This window comes from Monodon monoceros, unplaced genomic scaffold, assembly GCF_005190385.1.
Source record: "Monodon monoceros isolate NGI ecotype Baffin Bay Population unplaced genomic scaffold, NGI_Narwhal_1 Super_Scaffold_7, whole genome shotgun sequence".
Classification (NCBI taxonomy): Eukaryota; Metazoa; Chordata; class Mammalia; order Artiodactyla; family Monodontidae; genus Monodon; species Monodon monoceros.
Window position 1 is genome coordinate 47361007 of NW_021703784.1, and position 26369 is coordinate 47387375.

General features: G+C 40.7%; 1 protein-coding gene and 1 pseudogene across 3 annotated transcripts in view; both read left to right on the forward strand.

Annotated features, from left to right (window-relative positions):
• The window catches only part of DLG2 (discs large MAGUK scaffold protein 2), a 2046181-nt gene that overhangs the window by 1699459 nt on the left and 320353 nt on the right, over window positions 1–26369 (forward strand). The window lies entirely within an intron of this gene.
• LOC114886821 lies at window positions 5651–7492 on the forward strand (annotated as a pseudogene).

Below are 26369 nucleotides of genomic sequence, written 5' to 3' on the forward strand. Positions count from 1 at the left end.
ACAGACCAGATAGATTTAATTGATATTTATAGGACATTCCATCCAAAAACAGATTACACTTGCTTCTCAAGTGTGCACGGAACATTCTCCAGGATAGATCACATCTTGGGCCACAAATCAAGCCTCAGTAAATTTAAGAAAACTGAAATCTTATCAGGCATCTTTTCTGACCACAACACTATGAGATCAGAAATGAATTACAGGGAAAAACACGTAAAAAACACAAACACATGGAGGCTAAACAATGTTACTAAACAACCAAGAGATCACTGAAGAAATCAAAGAGGAAATCAAAAAATACCTAGAGACAAATGACAATGGAAACACAATGATCCAAAACCTACGGGATGCAGCAAAAGCAGTTCTAAAAGGGAGCCTTATAGCTATTCAAGTGTACCTCAAGAAACAAGAAAAATCTCAAATAAACAATCTAATGTTACACCTAAAGGAACTAGAGAAAGAAGAACAAACAAATCCCAAAGTTAGTAGAAGGAAAGAAATCATAAAGATCAGAGCAGAAAGAAATGAAATAGAAGCAAAGAAAACAATAGCAAAAATCAATAAAACTAAAAACTAGTTCTTTTTGAAGATAAACAAAATTGATAAACCATTAGCCAGACTCATCAAGAGGGAGAGGACTCAAATCAATAAAATTGGAAATGAAAAAGGAGAAGTTACAACAGACACCGCAGAAATACAAAGCATCCTAAGAGACTAATACAAGCAGCTCTATTCCAATAAAATGGACAACCTGGAATAAGTGGACAAATTCTTAGAAAGGTATAACCTTCCAAGACTGAACTAGGAAGAAATAGAATATATGAACAGACCAATCACAAACACTGAAATTGAAACTGTGATGTAAAATCTTCCAACAAACAAAAGTCCAAGACCAGATGGCTTCACAGGTGAATTCTATCAAACATTTAGAGAAGAGCTACCACCCATCCTTCTCAAACTCGTCCAAACAATTGCAAAGGAAGGAGCACTCCCAAACTCATTGTATGAGGCCACCATCACCCTGATACCAAAACCAGACAAAGATGTCACAATAAAAGAAAATTACAGACCAATATCACTAATGAATAATAGATGCAAAACTCCTCAACAAAATACTAGCAAGCAGAATCCAACAACATATTAAAATAATCATACACCATGATCAAGTGGGATTTATCCCAGGGATGCAAGGATTCTTCAATATATGCAAATCAATCGATGTGATACACCATATTAACAAATTGAAGAATAAAAACCATATGATCATCTCAATAGAGGCAGAAAAAGCTTTTGACAAAATTCAACACCCATTTATGATAAAAAAACTCTCCAGAAACTGGGCATAGAGGGAACCTACCTCAACATAATAAAGGCTGTATACGACAAACCCACAGCAAACATCATTCTCAATGGTGAAAAACTGAAAGCATTCCCTCTAAGATCAGGAACAAGACAAGAATGTCCACTCTCACCACTATTATTCAACATAGTTTTGGAAGTCCTAGCCATGGCAATCAGAGAAGAAAAAGAAATAAAAGGAATACAAATTGGAAAAGAAGAAGTAAAACTGTCACTGTTTGCAGATGACATGATACTATATATAGAGAATCCTAAAGATGCCACCAGAAAACTACTAGAGTTAATCAATGAATTTGGTAAAGTTACAGGATACAAAATTAATGCACAGAAATCTCTTGCATTCCTATACACTAATGATGAAAAATCTGAAAGAGAAATTAAGGAAACATTCCCATTTACCATTGCAACAAAAAGAATAAAATACCTAGGAATAAACCTACCTAGGGAGACAAAAGACCTGTATGCAGAAAACTATAAGACACTGATGAAAGAAATTAAAGATGATACCAACAGATGGAGAGATATACTATGTTCTTGAATTGGAAGAATCAATATTGTGAAAATGACTATACTACCCAAAGCAATCTACAGATTCATTGCAATCCCTATCAAATTACCAATGGCATTTTTTACAGAGCTAGAACAAAAAATGTTAAAATTTGTATGGAGACACAAAAGACCCCGAATAGCCAAAGCAGTCTTGAGGGAAAAAAGCAGAGCTGGAGGGATCAGACTCCCTGACTTCAGACTATACTACAAAGCTATAGTAATCAAGACAATATGGTACTGGCACAAAAACAGAAATATAGAACAGGATAGAAAGCCCAGAGATAAACCCACGCACCTATGGTCAACTAATCTATGACAACAGAGGCAACGATATACAATGGAGAAAAGACAGTCTCTTCAATAAGTGGTGCTGGGAAAACTGGACAGCTACATGTAAAAGAATGAAATTAGAACACTCCCTAACATCATACACAAAAATAAACTCAAAATGGATTAGAGACCTAAATGTAAGACCAGACACTATAAAACTCTTAGAGGAAAACATAGGAAGAACACTCTGACATAAATCACAGCAAGATCTTTTTTGATCCACCTCCTAGAGTAATGGAAATAAAAACAAAAATCAACTAATGGGACCTAATGAAACTTCAAAGCTTTTGCACAGCAAAGGAAACCATAAACAAGATGAAAAGACAACGCACAGAATGGGAGAAAATATTTGCAAATGAATCAATGGACAAAGGATTAATCTCCAAAATATACAAGCAGCTTATGCAGCTCAATATTAAAAAAATAAACAACCCAATCCAAAAATGGGCTGAAGACCTAAATAGACATTTCTCCAAAGAAGACATACAGATGGCCAAGAAGCACATGAAAAGCTGCTCAACATCACTAATTATTAGAGAAATGCAAATCAAAACTACAGTGAGGTATCACCTCACACCTGTTAGAATGGGCATCATCAGAAAATCTACAAACAACAAATGCTGGAGAGGGTGTGGAGAAAAGGGAACCCTCTTGCACTGTTGATGGGAATGTAAATTGATACAGCCACTATGGAGAACAGTATGGAGGTTCCTTAAAAAACTAAAAATAGAATTACCATATGACCCAGCAATCCCACTACTAGGCATATACCCAGAGAAAACCATAATTCAAAAAGACACATGCACCCCAATGTTCATTGCAGCACTATGTACAATAGCCAGGTCATGGAAGCAACCTATATGCCCGTCGACAGACGAATGGATAAAGAAGATGTGGTACACCGCGCACCGTGATGAAGAGTGGCCCCTTCTCGCCACAACTAGAGAAAGCCCATGCACAGAAACGAACACCCAACACAGCCAAAAATAAATAAATAAATAAGAATATGTGGTACATATATACAATGGAATATTACTCAGCCATAAAAAGGAACGAAATTGGGTCATTTGTAGAGACATGGATGGATCTAGAGACTGTCATGCAGAGTGAAGTAAGTCAGAAAGAGAAAAACAAATGTCGTATATTTATTCATACATGTGGAACCTAGAAAAATGGTACAGATGAACCGGTTTGCAGGACAGAAATTGATACACAGATGTAGAGAACAAACATATGGACACCAAGGGGGGAAGCGGCAGGGAGGTGAGGGTGGTAGAGTGATGAATCGGGCGATTGGGATTGACATGTATACCCTGATGTGCATAAAATGGATAACTAATAAGAACCTGCTGTATAAAAAATAAATAAATAAAATTCAAAACAAAATCAAAAAATAGCAGGTTAAAAAAAAAGAAATTGAAGGCATGCATTCATGCTTTTTCAGTCTGTTAGTTATAATTTAATCACCAGAAAAAAGTTAAAATTCCTTAATACAGCTTTTTTTACCTTTTCCCGTCTCATCTCTAAAGCTCCCTTCTTCCCATTATCTACCTACATTTAATCCGTCAAACACTCTCCCCTCCCCAGCCCCTTCTCCTGAATAAGTCTCTTCTATTCATCCTTTAGATCTCAGGCCACTTGTTACACTCTCTAAACGCCCTCTTTCATGAATCCCACCCCACCCTCTCAACACACACAGAGATGCCCCCAGGTTAGGTACCCCTCTTAATAGACTCATATACCCAGTACTTTCCCTATCACAACATTTACCACACTAATTTGTACCGACATATTTAATACTCCATTTTCTCACTAGATTGTAAGCCAGGACAACGTCTATCTTGTTTGCCTGACACATAATAGATATCTTACAAATATTTAATGAATGAATAAATAAAGTTAATTATTTTAAGTCAGTAGATCCTAAGTGAAGACCTACTAAAATAATACATGATACTGTATACCTATATTGTGCTGGGCAAGATGTTAGAAGCTGTGCCTATAGGTTGACTCTTTAAGGATTACAACTGACAGGAATGTATGTAACCTAAAAGTATTTGAAGAATGTTTTACGACTGCCTGACATCTTAAAAAATAAAAATGTAAAAATGAGTTATGTCTTCCATATAACAACCACTAGAGGGCAATGAAAGCCAACTTGGAACATCTTTAAATGGGGAAAAAAAGAATAGTAAAAATGTTTTCCTTGTTAAAATCTGGATAGATGATCTTGTTTGGGATAGTTAAAGGACCTGTGGGCTACAGTTTCTGTGATTATGGGTTTAGCGGTTATAATTACCTTTCTGGTGTGGTATTAAAACCTAGATTATCTGTGATAATAACATCACCTTACATTTTGTGCATTATCTCATTTGAACCTCCCACGACATTAGCAGGGAATATATTCTTTTCCCATTTTCCAATGGAAAAAAAAAAAACAACAACTGAGGTTCAAGAGGTATTAATCTAATAAGTAGCCATAAGAAACCAAACTACTGGCACAGACCCTATAAATACCTGTTGGCTGCTTAGGTTTACCACACATACAAAATCCCTTACTAAGGAAGACAGTCTGGGAGAATACAGTTCCCAAAATTAATGGCACCAATTTAGAATGGAGACATATGGCAGCATCTCCTTAGCAAAAGACCTTGTGGTTTTAGGTGACCCCAAAGTAGCCATCTGATGATGATGTCAAAATATTTACCTGGAACCTATTTACAGAAATACGGTACTGGTGCCTAGAAAGGGGACAAGCTTCTGGCCTTCACACTGGTTAGACCCTTCCTAGGGTTGTATGTTCCATTCTAGTTGCTGCATTTTTATAAAGGAATCAAGAAGCAACAGACTAGGATTAGAGTACAAGATACATTAGAGGGTGAAAGAAATTAGGATGTCCTGAAGAGGGTGAGATCAAGGGAGATGGGATTAGCTACAGTGATGCTTAAGCTTGTTGGCTCTGGAGTCAGAAAGTGTGGGTATGACTTAGTATCCACACTAAAAAATAGAAAATAAATAATTCCAGGGACCTGGGTTGGTTTATTATGCATGTCAAATATGGAAGCCAACACGGGTCTGTAAAAGGGCCACTCCAGGATCCACATGCTAGAGAAGAAGCTCCTTGACTGCCTTAGTCTGAGCACATGGGGGAAGTCATTTCTGGAGGCCCCTGCGTGGTGGGCGTGACCTTGCTCAGTAACAAGATGAGGGGGATGGTAAACCTTCAGAGGCTTCCTCCAATCTCTTCCTCCACCTCTTGCATGAGCAGACAGGAACTGGGCCCAGGGAGCCCCAAGGGTCAGCTGGAGAGCAGGCAGTGCGGGAGTTTTTCTTCACTTGGGGGTGGCTTAGTGTCCCCTGCAGGCGACAGGCATTCTGCTGGCCCTTCATCCCTGTCGCCCGTGAATTTATGATGAATTTCACTTCCAAGAAGGTCATTCTTCACAATGAGGTCTCCACTACAGGAAGTGGATCAGTTGGCATGGCCCGTGCTATCACCATTTTTTAGAAGGCTTGAATGGTGAACTTGCCTTTGTGGATGCTGATGAAGGCAAACTGAAGGGTGAGACACTAGATCTTGAACTTGGCAGTCCTTTTATGAAAATGCCAAATATTGTTTCCAGCAAAGATTATCTTGTCACTGCAATCTCCAGTTTAGTGATTATCACAGCAGATGCACACCAGGAAAAAGGAGAAATATACCTTAATTTAATCCACTGGAATGTGACTATCTTTAATGATTTCCCATATTATCCAATCCAGTCCCTGTGGCAAAATGATTATTGTTTCTAATCCAGTGGATATCTTACGTAGCTTGGAAGTTGAATGAATTTCCCAAACTGTGTTATTGGAAGTGGCTGTAATCTGGACACTCCCCATTTCCCTCCCTTGATGGGCAGGAGCTTGATATCCACCCTGAAAGCTGTCATGGGTGGATCCTTGGAAGCTTGGAGGCTCAAGTGTTTCTGTGTGGAGTTAACGTTGCTGATTGCTTTGAAGAATCTGAACCCAGATTTAGGAGCTGATAAAGATCATGTGCAGTGGAAAAATATCTGCAAAGAAGTGATAGCTAATGCCTGTGAGGCTATTGAAATGAAAGGCAATACAGGTGACGCTTGAACAACACGGGTTTAAACTTTTTTTTTTAATTTTCTATGTCCTCTCTTCACCTACCATTCTTGACTCAAGCTATTGCAATGCATCTTCTATATTCATAACTCCAGTTAAACTGTTCTCATTAAGATCATTCGTGACTTTCTTAATGAATAAATCTAATGAACGTTTTTAGCCTCCAATTTTTTGTCTTCTCCCCTTAGAAGTAACTGAAATTGTTGACTACACCCTCTTTAAAACAGTCACTTTTTTTTTTTTGGCTGCTTTGGGTATTCATTGCTGTGCGCGCGCTTTCTCTAGTTGTGGCGAGCGGGAGCTACTCTTCGTTGTGGTGAGCAGGCTTCTCATTGCGGTGGCTTCGCTTGTTGCAGAGCACGAACTCTAGGCACATGGGCTTCAGTAGTTGTGGCACGTGGACTCAGTAGTTGTGGCCCACGGGCTCAGTAGTTGCAGCTCGCGGGCTCTCGAGCACAGGCTCAGTAGTTGTGGCGCATGGGCTTAGTTGCTCCATGGCATGTGGGATCTTCCCAGGCCAGGGCTCAAACCCGTGTCCCCTGCATTGGCAGGCAGATTCTTAACCACTGTGCCACCAGGGAAGCCCCCAGGTTTAAACTTTGCCAGTCTACTTATATGCGGATTTTTTTCTACAGTAAATACTACGGTACTACACTATCTACACAGGATTGGTTGAATTCCTGGATAAAAAACCAAGGACGCGGTGGAACCACATATATGGAGGGCCCGACTGTTGGTTGTAGGTAGATTGTAAACGTCACAGAGTGCTAGGGCCCCTAACTCCTCCCTCACCCCATGTTGTTCAAGGGTTAACTACTTCTTGGGCCACTGGCCTATCTGTAGCTGATTTAGCACAAGGTATTTTAACACAGAGTATTTTGAGACCCATCCAGTTTCTACCAATTGTGGACCTCTATGGAATAAATGAAGAAGTATTCCTCAGTGTTCCTTGTACCATGGGAGAGAATAGTATTATAGAACTTATAAAAGTAAAGGTGAACCCTGACAAGGAGGCCCATTTGAAAAAAGAAAAAAATAGTGCAGAAACACTTGGGAAATTCAGAAGGAGATCAAGCTTTCAAGTTTTTTTAACGCTACCATCCAGAAGTTCTTGAAGAAGAAATAGTAGGTATGGGACTGTATATGTTAAACCTACAAATAAACTTACAACCCTAAAAGCTGGAAACAGGAAAGTGGGTAGAGTGACTCCCCCATTTATTTAGCCCTCCAGCTCTTTTATTAAACATCCAGATGTCGGATGATACTTATTTTTTTACAATCCTAAGTGATTTCATCAAAGGAGGTGTTTTCGGTACCTCTAATGCATCGGTACTTGTCTTCTATATATATATGTAGTTGCCATTTGGTTTGAAAGAATCTATGATGTAGGTGATTATTGTGTTATAGAAATTCTTATTCTAAGCTGGAAAAGAAGAAAAAAATCTAATTCCTTTATAAATACATACTAATTATTTTGTTCTGGCTGGCTTATACCTACATTCATTTATATACTACTTAAAAAGTTATAACTACCTCTACAAGATAAAAAATAAAAGTTCTGGGCTTCCCTGGTGGCGCAGTGGCTGAGAGTCCGCCTGCCGATGCAGGGGACACGGGTTCATGCCCCGGTCCGGGAGGATCCCACATGCCGCGGAGCAGCTGGGCCCGTGAGCCATGGCCGCTGAGCCTGCGCGTCCGGAGCCTGGGCTCCGCAACGGGAGAGGCCACAACAGTGAGAGGCCCGCGTACCGCAAAAAAAAATAATAATAATAATAAATAAATAAATAAATAAATAAAGGTACTGATATATACACAAAGGAAAAAAAGTGGATCTGGATTCTGACTCTGGACTTATAATTGTGAACTTGGGCAATTTACTTCTCTTTCTCAGTTTCCTCATCGACAAAATGATGACTGTACCTACTTATAGAGCTGTTAGGGAAAAGAATCAAAATAATGCATGTATGTTTAGTGTCACATCTGGCACATGGAAGGATTTGATAAATGCTGGCTCCTTGTTGTTGTGTTGTTAAAGCATTTGCAAGGCCTTTCTGTGGAAATGAATGTAGACTTATTTGTGTTGCCCCAGAAAATGTATCAGAACTCAAAGAGGCACTAGCTAAAAGCAAGAGTTTGTGAACCTAACAGGTTTGTTTTCAAATCCTGTTTCTACCACATAACACCTAAGTCATCTTGAACAAATCACTCAGTCTCATCGAGTCTCCATTTTCTCATGTTATGAAACATTTACTGCAGGTCTTCACTGTGCTATAAGTAGGTGGGCAGAGTGATAGGGTGTCATTTCACTCCATTGTAGTTAGTCAGCAGGAGGTCAGCTGACCACCCACAGGGCTTGGGAGAGAGTATCCCTGCAGAGGATATCCGATTGAGAGTATTTGTTTCTACTCTTGAAAATGTTGGAAATAAAATTGGTTCTCACATTCAAGTTGTCTTCATCTGGTGTGTCATAAGCTGGTCCTCAAGTGGTCATTCGTTCAAAACTATTTCCCTTGGAATAGCATTTGGCCTTTAAAGTTGACTAGATGCCTTTATTTCCCAAAGAGCAAACCGAAGGAAAAATGTTGGCTTTGGAACCTGAGAGATAGTTGAACCCTGCTTTACTGCTAACTGGGTCTGAGACCTTTGGACAATTACTTAGCCTCCCTGAACTAAATCTTCTCGTCTACAAAATAGGGCAGAGTCGTACATCAAAGAATTGTTATGGGGCTTAAATTGTGCCAGGGATAGAACACCCAGCATGCTGCCTGACACAGAGGCGGGTAGTAGGTGGTCCTGCCTTCTTTGACAGTGCCATCAGCAGTCCTAGTGTTCACAGCTCTGTGAGCCAGCCTTGAACACTGGCTTTCTGGTGATCATCCCATCTCAGCCCAGTGACATTGCTCCGGCCAGGCGGAAGCTAACCTCTGGTCCATTTCCCACACTTCTGGTCCATGAACTCTCCCTGCTCACACTCTGTGTGTACCTAGGATTCTAGTGTCCTCATGCTCTTTCTGTCACCGCCTCAGTGAAAACCTACTTCTATTTCTTGAAAGAAATCAGATGCAGCAGTTCACATCGAAGTTGAATGTCAGGAAAACTGCAAAGTGTTATTGCAACTATATTGAGATTTTAATAGTATAACAAGCTTAAAGCTAGAGCAATGACTCTCACGTGGTAGAATTAAAGGATTCCCAATACTCCCTATGAGGAAAGAATTTCAGAAACATGGTAGAGTCCGTCATAGCATGAGCACATTTTTACATTTCAAAGGTGTAGATCACAGCATAAGGCTGTGATCTCTCTGGTAGCAAATCCAAATCTTATTTTTATTGATTCCAGTAGATGGCACAGCCTCTGGCAAGTTATAGACATTCTATAAATGTAGACTAGATGGTCTTAAGGCCATGTCAGATGTATAAATATATTTCCTAGCCCACACATTGCTACTAGACACAAGCATAAACCATTTACAGAACACTTGGGAAGAGAGTGTTAGAAGAAATAGAAGTACTTTGCTTTGCTTTAGTTTTGATGATAGAGGATGTAAATTCCCTTTACTTGCTAGGGAGAATTTCTTAGAAGAAAAAGGATTTGAATTGGGCTTCCCAAGGCCAGGGTGACAGGATCACCTGTGACTGTCGAGCAGACAGAATTGGGCTTCCCAAGGCCAGGGTGACAGGATCACCTGTGACTGTCGAGCAGACAGAGTACTCCCAGCCCAGCAGACAGCACAGATGGAAGTTCAAAAGCTACTAGTGTTGATGAAAGTACTGGAAGCACTTGTCTGAGTAGCTGCTCTTGGAAACCCGTACCCCAGCGTACATTTTCCTATCTTCATTTTAGTTCCCTTTGAACATTTTAAACAATTCTTCTCCCACATATCCTCTCAACACTTCTCCTACACACTCCCAATCCTCCGTCTCTCCCACATATGTAGCAAAAGATAAAAAAAAAGGATCTCTCTTTCTCTGTTATACTAATTTCCTCTAATCTTTGCTTAGTAATGTATCACAGTCAGAACAAGTTTCAGCTCATTAGCTGACAATCTTAATGTTGTTCTCTTAAAATAGTCAAAGTTTTGCTCTTTTCCTTAACATCCAACAATACATATGGATTTTAATGTCCCTTCCCCCAATGCCTGAGGCTGAAATTTTCACAAACTCAAAATTTGAACCTTCTAAAACTACTCTGGAAAAGAGAACCAAGCAGACTTATTCTACCATTTCTTCCTTAATCTAAAAAACAAATGACATGAATTTTACTCATTAAATATTTTTAACCGGGAAATAACGCAAAAGAACCCAATTTAAAAATTGTATATGACATTCACATTAAAAAGTACAAAACTGAAATGTGCTTTTAATGGTATCAGTAGTGGTATTAGGTTGAACCATACGAAACTGCCATTTGTGTAGGTCATGTCAATATTGGCAGTTTCGTATGGTTCAGACTATGTGGATTCATATTTCTCTAGTACCCATAGAATCCTCACAGATGTCTTGGTCCTACAACTCTTGAGTAGAGGTTACAGCCATAGATAATATTATGTAAAGAGTCTTCAGAAGGTTCAGACCAAAAAAGCTACCTCTGTTGGTTTATTCTTTAAAAGGATGTTAAACAAAGCAGGTATACTTTCCAGGTTTCCATATTAAAAGTAAGTTCCACCATCCACTGAGTAGGTTTTTATATGTATCATCTTATTCAACCAATATGATTCTACAACTCTTTTGAAGTAGATATTCCTATCATCACTTTGTAGATGTGAAAATGGAGTCTCAGAGCAGGTCACTTGCCCAGGATGACACAGTGGTAAGGAACAGTGCCAAAATTCCAAACCTAAATCTGCTGGACAAAACCCATACTCTTTCCCCTCTATTACACCGCCCCCATTGATATGGGAAGGAAGGAAGGAAGGGAGGGAGGGAGGGAGGGAGGGAGGGAGGGGGAAAAAGGAAAACAATTCCTCAAAATGAAATACCAGGACTTCCCTGGTGGTCCAGTGGTAAAGAATCACCTTACAATGCAGGGGATGCGGGTTCGATCCCTGGTCAGGGAGCTAAGATCCCGCATGCCGCGGGGCAACTAAGTCTGCGTGCCACAACTACTGAGCTCGTGCACCTCAGCTAGAGCCTGTGTGCCGCAAACTACAGAGCCCACACACTCTGGAGCCCACGCGCCACAACTACAGAGCCCACAGGCCCTGGAGCCCACGTGCCACAACTAGAGAGAAGCCTGTGCACCGCAACGAAGAGCCCATGCGCCGCAACCAAGACCCGACGCAGCCAAAAATAAAAATAAAATAAATAGGGCTTCCCTGGTGGCGCAGTGGTTGAGAGTCCTCCTGCCGATGCAGGAGACACAGGTTCGTGCCCCAGTCTGGGAAGATCCCACATGCCGCGGAGCGGCTGGGTTTGTGAGCTATGGCCGCTGAGCCTGTGCGTCCGGAGCCTGTGCTCCACAACAGGAGAGGCCACAACAGTGAGAGGCCCGCGTACCGCAAAAAAAAAAAATTAAAAAAATAAATAAACGATAAAGACAATTTAAGAAAAACACTCATGGTTTAAAAACAAATGAAATACCAATTATTATCAGCACTTAATAGTATGGATACATGCTGAGTTCTTTGCATGAAAACTTTAACTTTCTACAATTAGGCCTTTGAGATGAAATCCTATAAAGTAGGAAATCTTATAGACCCTGAGCTCCTCAAGAACAGAGGTTGTATCTAAATAATCTTGGTATCTGTGGGACGTGGGATGGGACCTGAAACGTACTAAGTCCCAAACAATATATATATATTTTAACCACATGATTGAGTCACAGAGTCATAACTCTGAATGGGACTTCATGGACTCCCTTGAACAATATGTTTATTCATTTGTTTGTTTAATAAATGAAGGAAGTAAAGCACAAAATTCCAAAGCTAATTGGTAAAGAAGCTAGAGCCACATCCACTGAGTATTCTTGAAAATATACTATCCCTGGATTTTGCCACCTATCAGAACGTAAAAGCACTAATCTGAAATAGTGAATTATCCTAACCTATCTATATTTTGATACATAGGATATATATGTGAATATACATACATTATGTGAATATATATATATATACACATATAAATAAGTGCAGAACAGTTTACTTTGAGGAAATATAAAAGTTAACTGGGTTTGTTTTTGTGTTTTTTGTTTTTTTGCACACAGCAATTAATAAAAATCAAGATTAGGCAGGAATTTCTAGGTGGCAGAAAGCCAAATACAAGCTTTTTGCTTTGCGAACCCCACCCATTTACTAATCCTAAAGTGGATTAGTGCTGCAGAAAGGAAGTTTACATGGCCAGACACCCACAAGCCAGCAGAAAACAAAAAGGTCACTTTTCATACATACAACAGATACTTTTACATGCATTATCCTGAAAGCACATTGTACAATTCCACATACTTTTTCTTAGTGATTTGTGCTTTTACGCACATTTATTTTGTCTACTATTCATCAAAAAAGAAAAAACCACACCTTTTTCCTAGTTTACCATTCTCATTATTACCTGACTTTGAGGACAAGCAATATTTAGAACAGATACATTCCCTGCAAATGGGTGGCATGCAAGCATAATCTCATCTAATTTTCATAGTTTTCGATCCATCATTTCACGTCTCCAGTGTGACTTTTCCCCAAGTGCTTTTCAACCCTGTATTTTGTATCTGAGGTTCATACTAAAATTATATCAATGCAGTGATGTTTTCCTGCTTGTTGACAAAGGATGGGTAAGAAATGAAGGTTACCATGGAGGTGATGTAAACCTTGAGCTATGCACATGCTCAAAAGCTCAAAGTTGGGCTTCCCTGGTGGCACACTGGTTGAGAGTCCGCCTGCCGATGCAGGGGACACGGGTTCGTGCCCCGGTCTGGGAGGATCCCACATGCCGCGGAGCGGCTGGGCCCGTGAGCCATGGCCGCTGAGCCTGCGCGTCCGGAGTCTGTGCTCTGCAGCGGGAGAGGCCGCAACGGTGAGAGGCCCGCGTACGGCGAAAAAAAAAAAAAAAAAAAAAGCTCAAAGTTAAGCTGTTGACTGGCTGGTACCACGTAAGGAACAAGGGGCAAATGAGGAGGCAAACTTGGAATCTAGAACATTCAGCCTGTAACAACAATTTTAAGAAGGAGTGTGAGCATTCAATCAGCTCCTTGATATATAGCAGGGCTCTACACTAAACAAGAACAAATAGGTTTAAAAATATATATTTTACAGCAGCTCCATGGCCCTATAAATACTAGGGAGCTTCCCCAGAAGCCCAGTGTAGAAAAACCCTAACTTAAGCTTTGTCTTTGACTTACAGTCACAGAGCATTAAACATAAACAAGACAGCCTGAGATGGCATTTCAAAATGGGAGCAAAGAATTTTATTTCAGTTCAAGAGCAAGTTCCTCTGGTTCGCCTGCATTTGACAGCTAACTCAATGTTTCAGTTTATTAATGTTAGAATGAGAAAATTTTTTTTATTAGCATAATTATAGGCTCTTGAAGCAAGTCAGTTTGGACTTGAAAGGGGCAACCAATTCCAGAAACTCTGTATTAGCTGGTAGACACAATAAGTTGTAGGCTGTCCTCCCAAAGGAGCAGGAGAAATCAACCAGAGAAGCTAAAGAAGGATGTAGTAACAAAGCAGATCAGTCAGGGGGAGGGGGTAGGAGAAAGGCGAGAGATCAGCAGCAGGAGGGAATAGAGACAGCCACCGAGGAAAGGTAAGGAGGCGGGAAGCAAAGGGAATGTAGTCGCAGCTGCAGAGCGATCAGGAGAGGATCACGGAGGTGAGACCCTGATGGGGGAGGAAGGAAAAGGAAGAGCGCGGAGAGCGAGAAACAGAGAATCAAGGGATTCCACCTCTGCAGTGCAGTGGATGTGGTAACGTTTCCAGGTAGCTAGGTATTTGGCCAAAGAGAAAACTGCATGCAATACTAAATGGTGAAGGAAAAAGATAGAGGAAGGAGACTTTAAAGAATCTGGAATTACATGCCTGGGTTCTACGGAACTCCCAGTGCCAAGAACAGCAAAGGCTAGTTTTGTACATGTTACTCTGATGCTGGCAACTCCTAGGGCAGTGGATGGAGTTTGAGAGTTCGGGTCTCAGACAGCTCCATTGCTGCTTCCCCTTCCCCCACCTCCCACACCCCTTACGGAGTTAATGCTGGTCGTCCTCTCAAGCTGTGGCTGAGCCTGAAGCGGGCAGCCTGCAGCCAGCCTTTCATGGAACCAGCCCAAATGTAGAGTACAGTGCAAGGAGTGAACTGAGTGGGGAGGAGCTCAATTTGGCCCCAGGAACATAAAAGGCTTTGACATTGATTGAGATGCTGGGGGGGCAGTGGGAGGAGTCAAGCGCTCCTTAATGCCCAAAGTGGTGGAGCTGCTAAGGTGGGCTGGCCCCTGCACTGACCCATGGGAGATGAAGGAGCAACCCCTAGAAAGCAGGCCTGTGACAACATGCCTAGAGGGGGCGGTTTAAGGAGATAGAAAGGCAAAGTGGCCCACAGGTACTTGCCGGAGCTGGGGCGGCTGTTAGAAGGCATCCTTTTGTGGTACGTGGTGTAAGGGAGGGCGGGGAGGGCGGGGGAGGCATCCACTGAGCAGCGCTCTGGCATGGGTGCCTGTCAGAGAGTGTCCTGCAGCCTGAGGCTAGAGGCAGCCAGTATGTATTATAGTAGGAGAAGGCAGCTCAAGTGTAGGGGAGAAAGCATGCAGTTAGTATATCACAGACTGGGGCTCTTATCCTAGCTCTGCTGGCTTGGAAGCTTTTAACCTCTCTGTGCCTCAGTTTCCTCCTGTAAAAGTTAAGCTCAGCAAAGTTCTTGGGAGAATTTGCAATAACAAGCCCAGCACAGTACCCAGTACCCTCCTGCTCAATATTCCAGTACTAGTATTATCTTTATTAGTAAGGTTCCACATTTAAATTTCTGGTCACAGTTTAAGGAAAGCCGATTTCACTGGATTTCTTCCCTCTTTAGTCCCTCTCTCTTTTCTGTCTCATCTCCTGATTCTTTCTCCCTCCTTCCCGTTATTTACTGAGCATTTACATTGTGCTAGGAGCTGCACCATGGCGGTGAAACCTGATTTCTTGATGATTTTTCTCTAACTATGGGAGTGTGGCTTTTCGGCTCTGTTCACATCCAGAGCTCTGGCAACTAACCATGGAAACTTAGACTTTGCTGGGGAGTTGTTTTCTGTAGGGAGCTGGGTTCTGTGCGCTAAATTGGGAGGGCTGGAAGGAGGGAATTGGTTAGTAATTAGAAAAGATTTAAATGACTGAAAATACCTCCCTGACTGTGTAAATGGAAAATTTTCTGATGCTTACAATATTCACTTGGGATTGATGGTAAAAGACTGCACACAGCCTTGGCTAATTTATGAAGCCCTGATATATGCTTAAAGGAACAAAGGAAGTGAGGAAGGAGAAGTAATTCCAGAAGAAGCCATTCTTCCTCACTCCTTTGATTTTATGCAGTTTGTCTTTTCAGAAGAGTTTTGAACTGATTCTGTTGCTTCTTCCAGTTCTCCAAATGACCAGAAAGAAACTTTTTAAGAAAATCACTGACTCAGAGTTAAGGCTATATTTTGTGTGGTCCAGCTACCACTTCCCAAAAGAGGCCACATTCAAGATGGCAGCTCCAGCATAGAAAAACCCCACCCTACAAGGAAAGCTGATTGCCTCCTTGTCAGGGTCCTGTGTATCTCCTCCACTCATTCTCATCTCATCACTTTCTTTTCTAGTTTGTCTTCTTTTCATTATTAGCCACTGGAATTGGCCACCAATTTTTTGGTAAGCTGGTTAATAATGCTTTTTTTTAGAGGAATAGGACTCTCAAGTCCTCTTCAGAGAAAAGGAAGAAATTCATCAGGCACATGTAATTGCAATCACCCTCCATAACAGTTTGTGAGGAAGGGAATTTGTGCCACATCCTAGGAATACATGTGGACTAAAACAATGGCTGGAACTGCCCTCATGAGGCTTAGAGTCTAGTTGGTGACATTTATTCATAAAAAGGTAATTTAAATGGAAAAAGAAAGCAAATTATACAATACAGTGTCAGTTGATTTATTTTTTAAAATAATAACTATATTTGGAGGTAAATATATGTGCTTGTGTACCTATATACAGTTGACCCTTGAACAACATGGATTTGGACTACACGGGTCCACTTATACACAGATTTTTTTTCCAATAAATACAGTATATTCCATCATTTGGATATGCCAGCTACTATTCTAGACATCAGGAATATAGCTGGGGATATTATTTATATATGTGTGGAAAAAAATGTGTAGAAGTCATATATTTAATTTATTATCAGTGGTTACCTAAAAGTTAGAGTAGAAAGGAGATACTTATTTGTTTTTCTTCTGTGTTGTTTTAATTATTTGAAATGAGCCTGAGTTATTTCTATGCCTTAAGAAATAATAATAAAACATTAAAGGACGATGAAAATTAAAACAACACACAAGAGTAAGTAAATTGAATTATCTCCTTCTTTTTATTTAGATAATCTTTCTACCGGTAATCATTAGATTACCAGCTAATGATTCTAGAAAAAACAGAGAATTAGAAAATTACCATTTTCCAACCCTCAATAAAATAATTGTTTCAGGCAAGCATAGTCAGTAGATGCTAAAAATAAAAATTGAGATGAAAGTTTATTGGAAAAAGGATATTCACATGGTTTCAAAAATCACCCCACAGATTTGTGTTTACAAAAGTGCCTTTAGAATGGAGAGATCTGGTGGTCCTTAACCAAGGGGCCAAACTTTGTATCACCAATAGTGAGACAATCTCACATTTTGTCCTCGGAATATGATACAGTGAGAAGTAGACAATATTACTCACAAGATTTTGTGAAAAAATATTTGACCTGATTCTGATCAGGAAGAAACAATTAGATAAATCTAGAATGTGAAACAGTCTATAAGCATCTGGCCTGAACTCAAAAAAAAAAAAAAAAAAAAAACGAAAAGGAAGGAAAGAAGGAAGCAAGGAAGGGAAGGAAGGGAGAAAGAAAAGAAGAAAAAAGGAAGAAAGAGAGGGAGGGAAGAAGAGAAAAAGAAAGAGAGAAGAAAAAGAGCGACAGAGAAAGAAAGAAAGAAAGGAAGGAAGGAAGGAAGGAAGAAAGAAAACCTTGCTTTGATCTTCAATTGAAGAGAAAAAAACTATAGAAGACATTTTGAGGACAGTTAAGGAAATTTGAATAGGTACAGCATATTGGATCATATAGAATTATCATTAGCTTTCTTAGGTGTAACAATGGTAATGTGGTTATATAGCAAATATCTTTACATTGAGGAGTTGTTTTGCTGTATGTTAGGTTGGAAGTGGCCTGATGTCTGCCACATGTTTCAAATGGCTCAGAAAAAAAGGTGTGTGTGTTTATGTGTGTGTCTCTTCTCTCTTCTGAGCCAGATAGATAGATAGATAGATATCAATTGAGAGAGACAGAGAGGTAGGCAGAGAAAGAGAGAGAGAAGGAGGGAGAGAGAGTAAACATGCCAAAATATTAGCAACTGTTAAATCTTGATGAAAATACAGAGTTTCATTGTTCTGTTCTTTCAATTTTTCTGTAGTTTGAATTTTTCAAAACAAATAGTTGGGAGGGAGTTTGCTGCAATAGTCTAGATCAAGACTTAGGGCTAAGGTAGTAAATTAGAAAAGAAAGAACAAAAGTAAAAGATATTTTGAAGGGAAAATAGATTAATAAATATCATTTCTCAGTGAAAGTGGTAAATACAGTTCAATTTTCAATATTTTTGTCTGTGCAGATCTCCTCCTTTTGATTTGGCTGGTGAAACAATTGGAAAGAGAAGATTTAAGAGCCCTTGACACAGTTTGCTTGAACTCAGAAAATCTGTTTCTGGGAGCTTTTAGACAGTGACATGATCAGCTTATTTTTAGGTGAGGAATAAGTAAGATAAATGCTAAGATGTAATTATGGACAACAGTCAGATGCCAAGATACACATAAGCCAAAACACAAAAGAATCTATCATTATCCTGAGGAGCTATAGTGAAACAAACATCAGAGGAGTCCTGCCTGCAGCAGCCAGAATTTGAGTTTTGTGTTAATGGATTTTGACCAAGATAATTCCATTAGCACCTTATTCCTACTCAAGCCTTTCAGATGCTTTAGAAATGTACCATTTGACAGGGGTGTCTCTGGAGACAGTTTTTTCCTTCCTTTAAAACTGATTTTAATGCTTATTAATGAGGTCGACAGAGCGGAGGTGGGGGGGGGGAGACCAAGAACCCCTTTCACATACCCTATAATCTCATTAAGGTTCATTTGGAATTAGCATATTTATGTGAAAAATGGTGTTGATCCAGTATTTCTTTTTTTTTTTTTTTTTTTTTTTTTTTGCGGTACACGGGCCTCTCACTGTTGTGGCCCCTCCCTTTGTGGAGCACAGGCTCCAGACACGCAGGCTCAGAGGCCATGGCTCACAGGCCCAGCCACTCCGCGGCATGTGGGATCTTCCCGGACCAGGGCATGAACCCGTGTCCCCTGCATCGGCAGGCGGACTCTCAACCACTGTGCCACCAGGGAAGCCCGATCCAGTATTTCTTATTGCAGGTGCTATTGCATGTTTGGAAGGACAGCCAGAGTTTGCAGGATTTAACACGCCTGAGCCTTGCATGATTAACACCAAAGCTGATCCCAAACTCTGACATTTTAAGAACAAAAAATACCTAACTCTTCCCCACATTTCCATACCCAGTTGAGAATTTCTGGTAGATTCTAGGTCACTGAGGGCAGAAGCATTGCTTTTTCTCCCAATGCATCCCCAAAACTTAGTACAATGAAGACACTCAGTAAATACCGAATGGATTTATATAATGTTTGAAAATTTGATTATTCAAATTTATTCGGTTTTCCTATAAACATTACTATATTTTTAATCTTCCTTAGTAGCTCTTTTTGTTTTTTATTGTCGAAGTAACACAAACCTCAAATTCAATAGTTAAAGCTTTTTCAATAACTTTAAAATTGTTCTTACAATATGTGTTCACTTAAAAATTATTCAGATTCTGCCTTAAAAAACTAAAACTAGAACTACCACATGACCCAGCAATCCCACTACTGGGCATATATACCCTGAGAGAACCATAATTCAAAAAGATACATGCGGGGCTTCCCTGGTGGCGCAATGTTTGAGAGCCCACCTGCCGAACACGGGTTCGTGCCCCAGTCCGGGAAGATCCCACATGCCGCGGAGCGGCTAGGCCCGTGAGCCATGGCCGCTGAGCCTGCACGTCCGGAGCCTGTGCTCCACAACGGGAGAGGCCACAACAGTGAGAGGCCTGCGTACCGCATAAAAAAAAAAAGATACATGCACCCCAATGTTCACTGCAGCACTGTTTACAATAGCCAGGACATGGAAGCAACCTTAATGTCCAATCGCAGATGAATGGAGAAAGATGTCGTACATATATACAATGGAATATTACTCAGCCATAAAAAGGAATGAAATTGGGTCATTTGTAGAGATGTGGATGGACCTCGAGTCTGTCATACAGAGTGAAGTCAGAAAGAGAAAAACAAATATCGTATACTAATGCATACATGTGGAATCTAGAAAATGGTACAGATAAACCTATTTGCAGGGCAGGAATAGAGAGGCAGACATAAAGAACGGATGTGTGGACTCGGAGTGGGGGAAGGGAGGGTGGGATGAACTGGGAGACTGGGACTGACATATATACACTACCATGTGTAAAACAGATAGGTAGTGGGAACTTTGTGTATAGCACAAGGAGCTCAGCTTGGTGCTCTACAGTGACCTAGATGGGTGGGATGGGTTGGGGGAGGTCCAAGAGGGAGGGGACATGTGTATACATACAGCTGATTCACTTCACTGTACAGCAGAAACTAACACAGAATTGTAAAGCAACTATATCCCAATAAAGAAAAAAAAGAAACCCAGAAAACTAAGTTTTTTTTAAAATAATTGAATACTTGCAATCAGTGCACTGATTTCAAAGGGGAGAATATGCTGAGCAAACTATTACCACCATTCATCAGAGAAAGACCTCAGCTTCAAATCTGACCCCAACCTAAGGGAATCTGTCAGTCTGGAATCACACACACATCTGTCTCAGAACAGAGAGCTTAGAGCGTGAGGTGAGAAGCAGATCTTGAGGGCAACAATTTAGCCTCGTGCCCCAGAGTTTGACCCTTTGCCTGAGCACTTTTGGCACTTGCGTGATGTGGAGGTGAGTGATTCTTCAGCAACAATGTTTTCAAGGGCATTGAGACAGGGGGTGCGGGCTTCAAAGACACCTCCAGCGTGATACCTACAGCCCAACACGGTTCTGAGACACTAGTATCGACAGAGACCTGTGCATAAAGTGCAGTATGGTGGACAGAGCCCTGGAATGAAGAGAACGGGTCAGTAGGAAGTGGGCTTCCAGCCTATCTTTAACATCCTGTTTTAATTTCTTATAGAACGTAGGCCCACCTGATATTTTCCTCGTTTATCATCTCACCCACTCTAAGAAAAGCTTCCTGTGAGTAGGGACTTTGTCTCTTTTACATCCATACTTCTAATACCTGGAGTACTACATAGATACCTAATGATGTTTCTTGAATTACTAAATGATTATAACTATTAGAACACATCGATTTTATTTAAATCATTAAAATTTATTTGACAACCATTTATTACATAATTATTATAAGCCAGGTTATAATCAGAGTCCTTTTCAGAAGGAATTTGTCATCTAGGGGGAGAATGGATGATTAAACTGGACTCACTGAATCAGAATCTTTGAGAGTGAGACCCAAGAATTTTTATTTTAAAAAAGCTGTGTCTACCTAGAGGGGTGGGATAGGGAGGGTGGGAGGGATACACAAGAGGGAGGAGATATGGGGATATATATATATATATATAGCTGATTCACTTTGTTATAAAGCAGAAACTAACACACCATTGTAAAGCAATTATACTCCAATAAAGATGTTAAAAAAAAAAAGCTGTCTAATGACAGATGATCAGTCAGATGTGGGCACCTCTCATGGAAATGTAGCTCTTAGAGGTCAGCAAAGAGCTCTCCGAGGAATTGCACTTTAAGCTGAGAATTGTGAAAATGAGGGATCAAATGTGAGAAGAGCTAGGGAAAAGCACCACAGTCAGAAAGACAGCGGATATACAAGGGCCCGAAGGCTGGAGGGAACTGGCTTTAAGTGAAGCAGAATGAAGGTCCTTGTGCCTGGAGGGCAGAGAAGAAGGCAAAGAGTGGAATGAGATGGAATCAGAAGGATGGGTGGAGGCCATGGCTAGGCGTTTGGATTTTACTCAAAGTACAGCAAGAAGCCAATGGGAAAAAAATTAGCAGGAGAGAGGCATGATCTAAAATACCTTTTGAAAAGATCATTTTGTCTGTTGGGTTGAAAATGGATAGAGAAGAATGGGGGAGCCAGAGTGAGAGCAGGGAGTCCAATCAAGAGACTATTGCAGTATCCCCAGGGGAAATGGGGGCTTGGCCAGGGGGATGGGGTGGAGTTGGAGAAAAGTGAGTGAAATTGAAATACTGCTTGGAGCTAGAAACAGACATGCTGATGGACTATATGCAGGAGGTGGGAAGGAAAGAGAATTAAGGTTGGTTGGCATGTAGGTTCTTGGTTGAGTGGTTTGAGTGCTGGATGGTGGTATTACTGTTTACTGAAAGTGGAAAAACTCCCCAGAAACAGGTTTCCAGGAAAAAATTAAGAGTTTGATTTTGAGCCTGATGAGTTTGAAAAATCTTGGACATTCAACTGGAGATATCAGGTAAGCAAACAGATTTATAAGTCTAGGCTTAAGGGAAAAGTCAGAGCTGGAGATACTAATATCATATAATATAAGGTTTCAACTATTTTTGCTTACATATTCATATAAAAATAGTTACTTTGTTACTCAAAACACATGAATCCTCAAAGTTATTTATTGTGTTTTGGCCTGTAGTAAGTTGGGTTTGGATGGCCAAATTACACCTTATCATTTTCAGTTAAAGACTCCAAAATGATCAGTCCTCTACAAATGTCCTGGTAAACCAAAACATTTTTAAAGGTTTCTTTTTTTTTTTTTAAATAGATGCCTACTTTTGCATCAGCAAGCCAAATTTATAAGGGATGTTCATTTTAACTGCTAAGACATGTAAATATCCAATATCAATTTTTCATTTTGCCTCTGCTCCAGGAGGATTCTGGTCTTGAGCTTTTATGCAACAACTGTCAGAAATGTTTTCACTCGAAACCAAGTATAACAGCCTCCAGGAGGAGAAGGGGACTTAACTAGAAATTTCCACTTCAAATACAATGTATAGTTCATTCACTCTGGGACGTGCTGGAGGGTGTTTGAAAAGTTTAATGCTGAATGAATGTTTTTCTCAAGCTGTCAACAAAATACATATTAAGCATAGAATATATTTGTTTATTAATCACTAGAAGGGACCTCAGGTTTTTAGCGTGAGGCTCTCTTTCTAGATGAAGAAACTGAGTCCCAGTGAGGAAAAGGGACTTCCCAAAGTGAAATAAGCTAACAGCAGGATGGGACAAACACTCGGGTCTTTAACTCCTAGGACTGTGCTTTCCAGAGTACCATGCTTCCTCTTTCAATGTCTATAATCTTAGCACTTCTCCTTGGCCTGCTAAGTCTTTATTGATATAATTTTACACTAGTCCAGGTCAGCCTCTTACTTCGTGAGTGTCAGGGGAAGGGGTCAGTAATAGTTAATAATTATACGTCCTTACTATATACCAGACACTGCCGTAAGTATTTTATATGTATTAACTAATCTATCCTATACCAACTCTGTGAAGTGGGTACTCTTTTTTTGCGGTACGCGGGCCTCTCACTGTTGCGGCCTCTCCCGTTGCGGAGCACAGGCTCCAGACGCGCAGGCTCAGCGGCCATGGCCTACGGGCCCAGCCGCTCCGCGGCATGCAGGATCTTCCCGGACCAGGGCACGAACCCGTATCCCCTGCGTTGGCAGGCGGACTCTCAACCACTGCGCCACCAGGGAAGCCCAAAGCGGGTACTCTTATTAGCCATATTTTCTACAGCAAGCCTCTTCTATATCTGGGTCTAGTCAGATCAGGGTACTGACCTTAGAAATACCAAGAATAAAATGATTCTTAAAATTAACTATTTCTCGGGACTTCCCTGGTGGTCCAGTGGTTAAGACTCCGCACTTCCAATGCAGGGGGCACGGTTCGGTCCCTGGTCAGGGAAAAAGGATCCCACATACTGCACCACGTGGCCAAAAAAAAAAAAAAAAAGAGAGCAAAATTAACTATTTCTCTAAGCTTCAGATAGATATTTCCCAACGGCCTGTAAAATTGTAGACGCCCAATAGACACAGCAAACTCTACATGTCCAAAACAAAATGCACTATCCTCGCGTCCAGACCCATTTTCCACCCTGTGTTCCCATTTTGATTAACAGTATCATCACCCCTCTAACCACCTTCTCATCTCCCATTTCTCATCCACTCAACATTATAAATACTATTTAAATTCTATTTGGTTCCCAGAAGTATTTGAGAAGAATAGCTGTATAGATCCTCCCTCTGTGTCCTCTCTCAAGTCTACACTTATTTCCCACCCTCAATTCTATTCTTATTTTTCTAATCTAGGCCTTTATCATCTACTATGTTTAATATTGCAATAGTCTCCCATCTTGTTATCCTATTTTTGATTACTTAGTTCTCCAGCCCCAACTTTTCACTGTTGCCATAGTTATCCTTCCCCAAACACAAATCAAACTGTGTTAAATTCCTTTGTAAAACCCTCCCCCGGCCAGTTATTGACAAAACTTCTTAAACTCAAAGAGGCATTCTGTGGGCACCATTTTCCCCTTCTCTCTCTCATGCTCCATGCCAGCCACGCCACCCTGCTCACGAGTCAAGATTGAATGGGATATTTATAGTTTCCTTGCTTCCTTCACAAGTATGTGATAAAGATCACTTAATACATGTAAATGCTTTTATTACATTTGTTTGTTTATATCTCACCTTGTTCAGTTAAAAAAAAGCGAGGGGAGAAAACAGTTTACTAACTGTAAAATACTTTGAGATGTTATTTTTAAGCCATGGAAATCACTGAATTTTGAACTACCAGGGACCCTAGAAATGGTGGGGTCCAGCACCTTCTATTTTCTTCAGTGGCTCATTAGCTGGCCTGAGTTAAGTTAGTGACAGAGTTAGCAACAGAACCCAAATTTCCATCTCACTATATCACATCACTTCAGGAAATTAAAAAATAGATTTTTTTTTTCCCTCTTGAGAAAAGATGGAGCCTTCTACATTGATTTAATTCAGTGGTAATATATCTGGTCACTTTACTATCCCTGTTCTCACTACATAAAGTAGAAATTGTTTGGATTCTGCCCTAGTTTCTTCCCAGCTGCCCCCTGCTACATACCAGCAAGACACCCAACTGTGAAGTAATTTGCTTGAAACAGTCCCCAGTGTTCTGCACCTGACTAATTTTAATTGAAATCCGGTGCCAATTATCTAGCCCTTTCCCACTGGGTCAGCCCTTTGTATTATTCTCACAATTAACAATTCAGTTAAATGTGTAGTTCTTAAGCTACCCTTATTCCAAGACAATCTTATACCAAATCTATCCTTTGGTTTTATTATTGCTGATAAAAGCCACTTGGAAGTCCTCATTTAATAGATAATGGATATGTACCTACCCAACGTGCCAGGTGTGTTGAGTACTTTATTTGCATTATCTTAATCATCCTTACAGTAACCCAGCAAAATAAGGGTTACTATCTTAGTTGCATAATGAGGAGACTGAAGCTCAAAGGGGTTAAGTAACTTACCCAAGGTCATAGAGTTAGTAAATCATGGCACCAAGATTTGAACTGTGGCCTTCTCAAGTCTAAACCCAGTGTTCGTCCCATGACAGTTTTCAGAGCAGGTGGATGACATGAGCTGGGATGGAAAACTTCAGCAACCATGAGCAGTGGTGCTGCCTTCTGAGAAGCATCTCCAAAGGGATCGATTCAACTTGGGAGGCTGTTAGTGAGGCTGGCAATAGCACATGCGTCTTGCATATTATCTGTATTCTCTCTAGCTGTAAGCACTCCTGGGGTACAGGAGTGATGGTGAAACAATATTCCTCAATTCAAAGCTGAGGAATGGCTCCCCATTTCAGTGAAGATAAACCATAAATTCACTTAATATGTCATGGTTAGGAATGCTGACCCTTAAACCAGATTGCCTGGGTTTAATTCCTGGCTTTGCCATATATTAGCAGTGGAACCTTGGACAAGTATTGAATCTGCCTTTGCCCCAGTGTTCTCTATAAAATGAGCATGTATGTGTTCTTACCTCATAGAGCTGTTGTGAGGGTTAAGGAAATTGATATGATTGATATGTAGGAAATGCTTAGAACACAGAGTAAATATGTACATGTGAGTTATCACCACTACCATCATCTTCATCTTTACCATCATCATCACTTTCATTTCTCCTGCCTCACCTCTCATCTCTTTCCCACTCTCCTTTCTCCCCTCTCTGCCCTTTAGTAACAACTGCTTTCTTTTCTTCACGTGTGCCAGACCCCCTCTCACCTCCAGACCTTCATATCTGCCTCCCTCTCTGCCTGGAATACTCTTGCTACTCCTCTTGCCCACCCCTCTTTCCACAGCCCTGCGTGGACACCCCGCACCCATCCTCACCTGGATGACTCATTCACATGTCATTTCTGATGTCACTTCCTCCAGAAAACCTTCTGATACCTCCTCATCCCTAGTAGGGGCCCTTCCTTTGGGTCTCAGAGCACTCTGACCTTATCCTGTCATAGCACTTAACCACTAGGTGCTTAATTGTGTGTTTACCTGTCACTGTCCTCCACTGAATGGTAAACTGCTTGACAATGGCTATGTGTCACTCTAGTTCACTCCTCCCCTTAAGTTGGAAAAGGAAATGACAAAAATGGATATTTTAAAGAAATGGATTTTTTTTTGTCAGCACTGTATTTA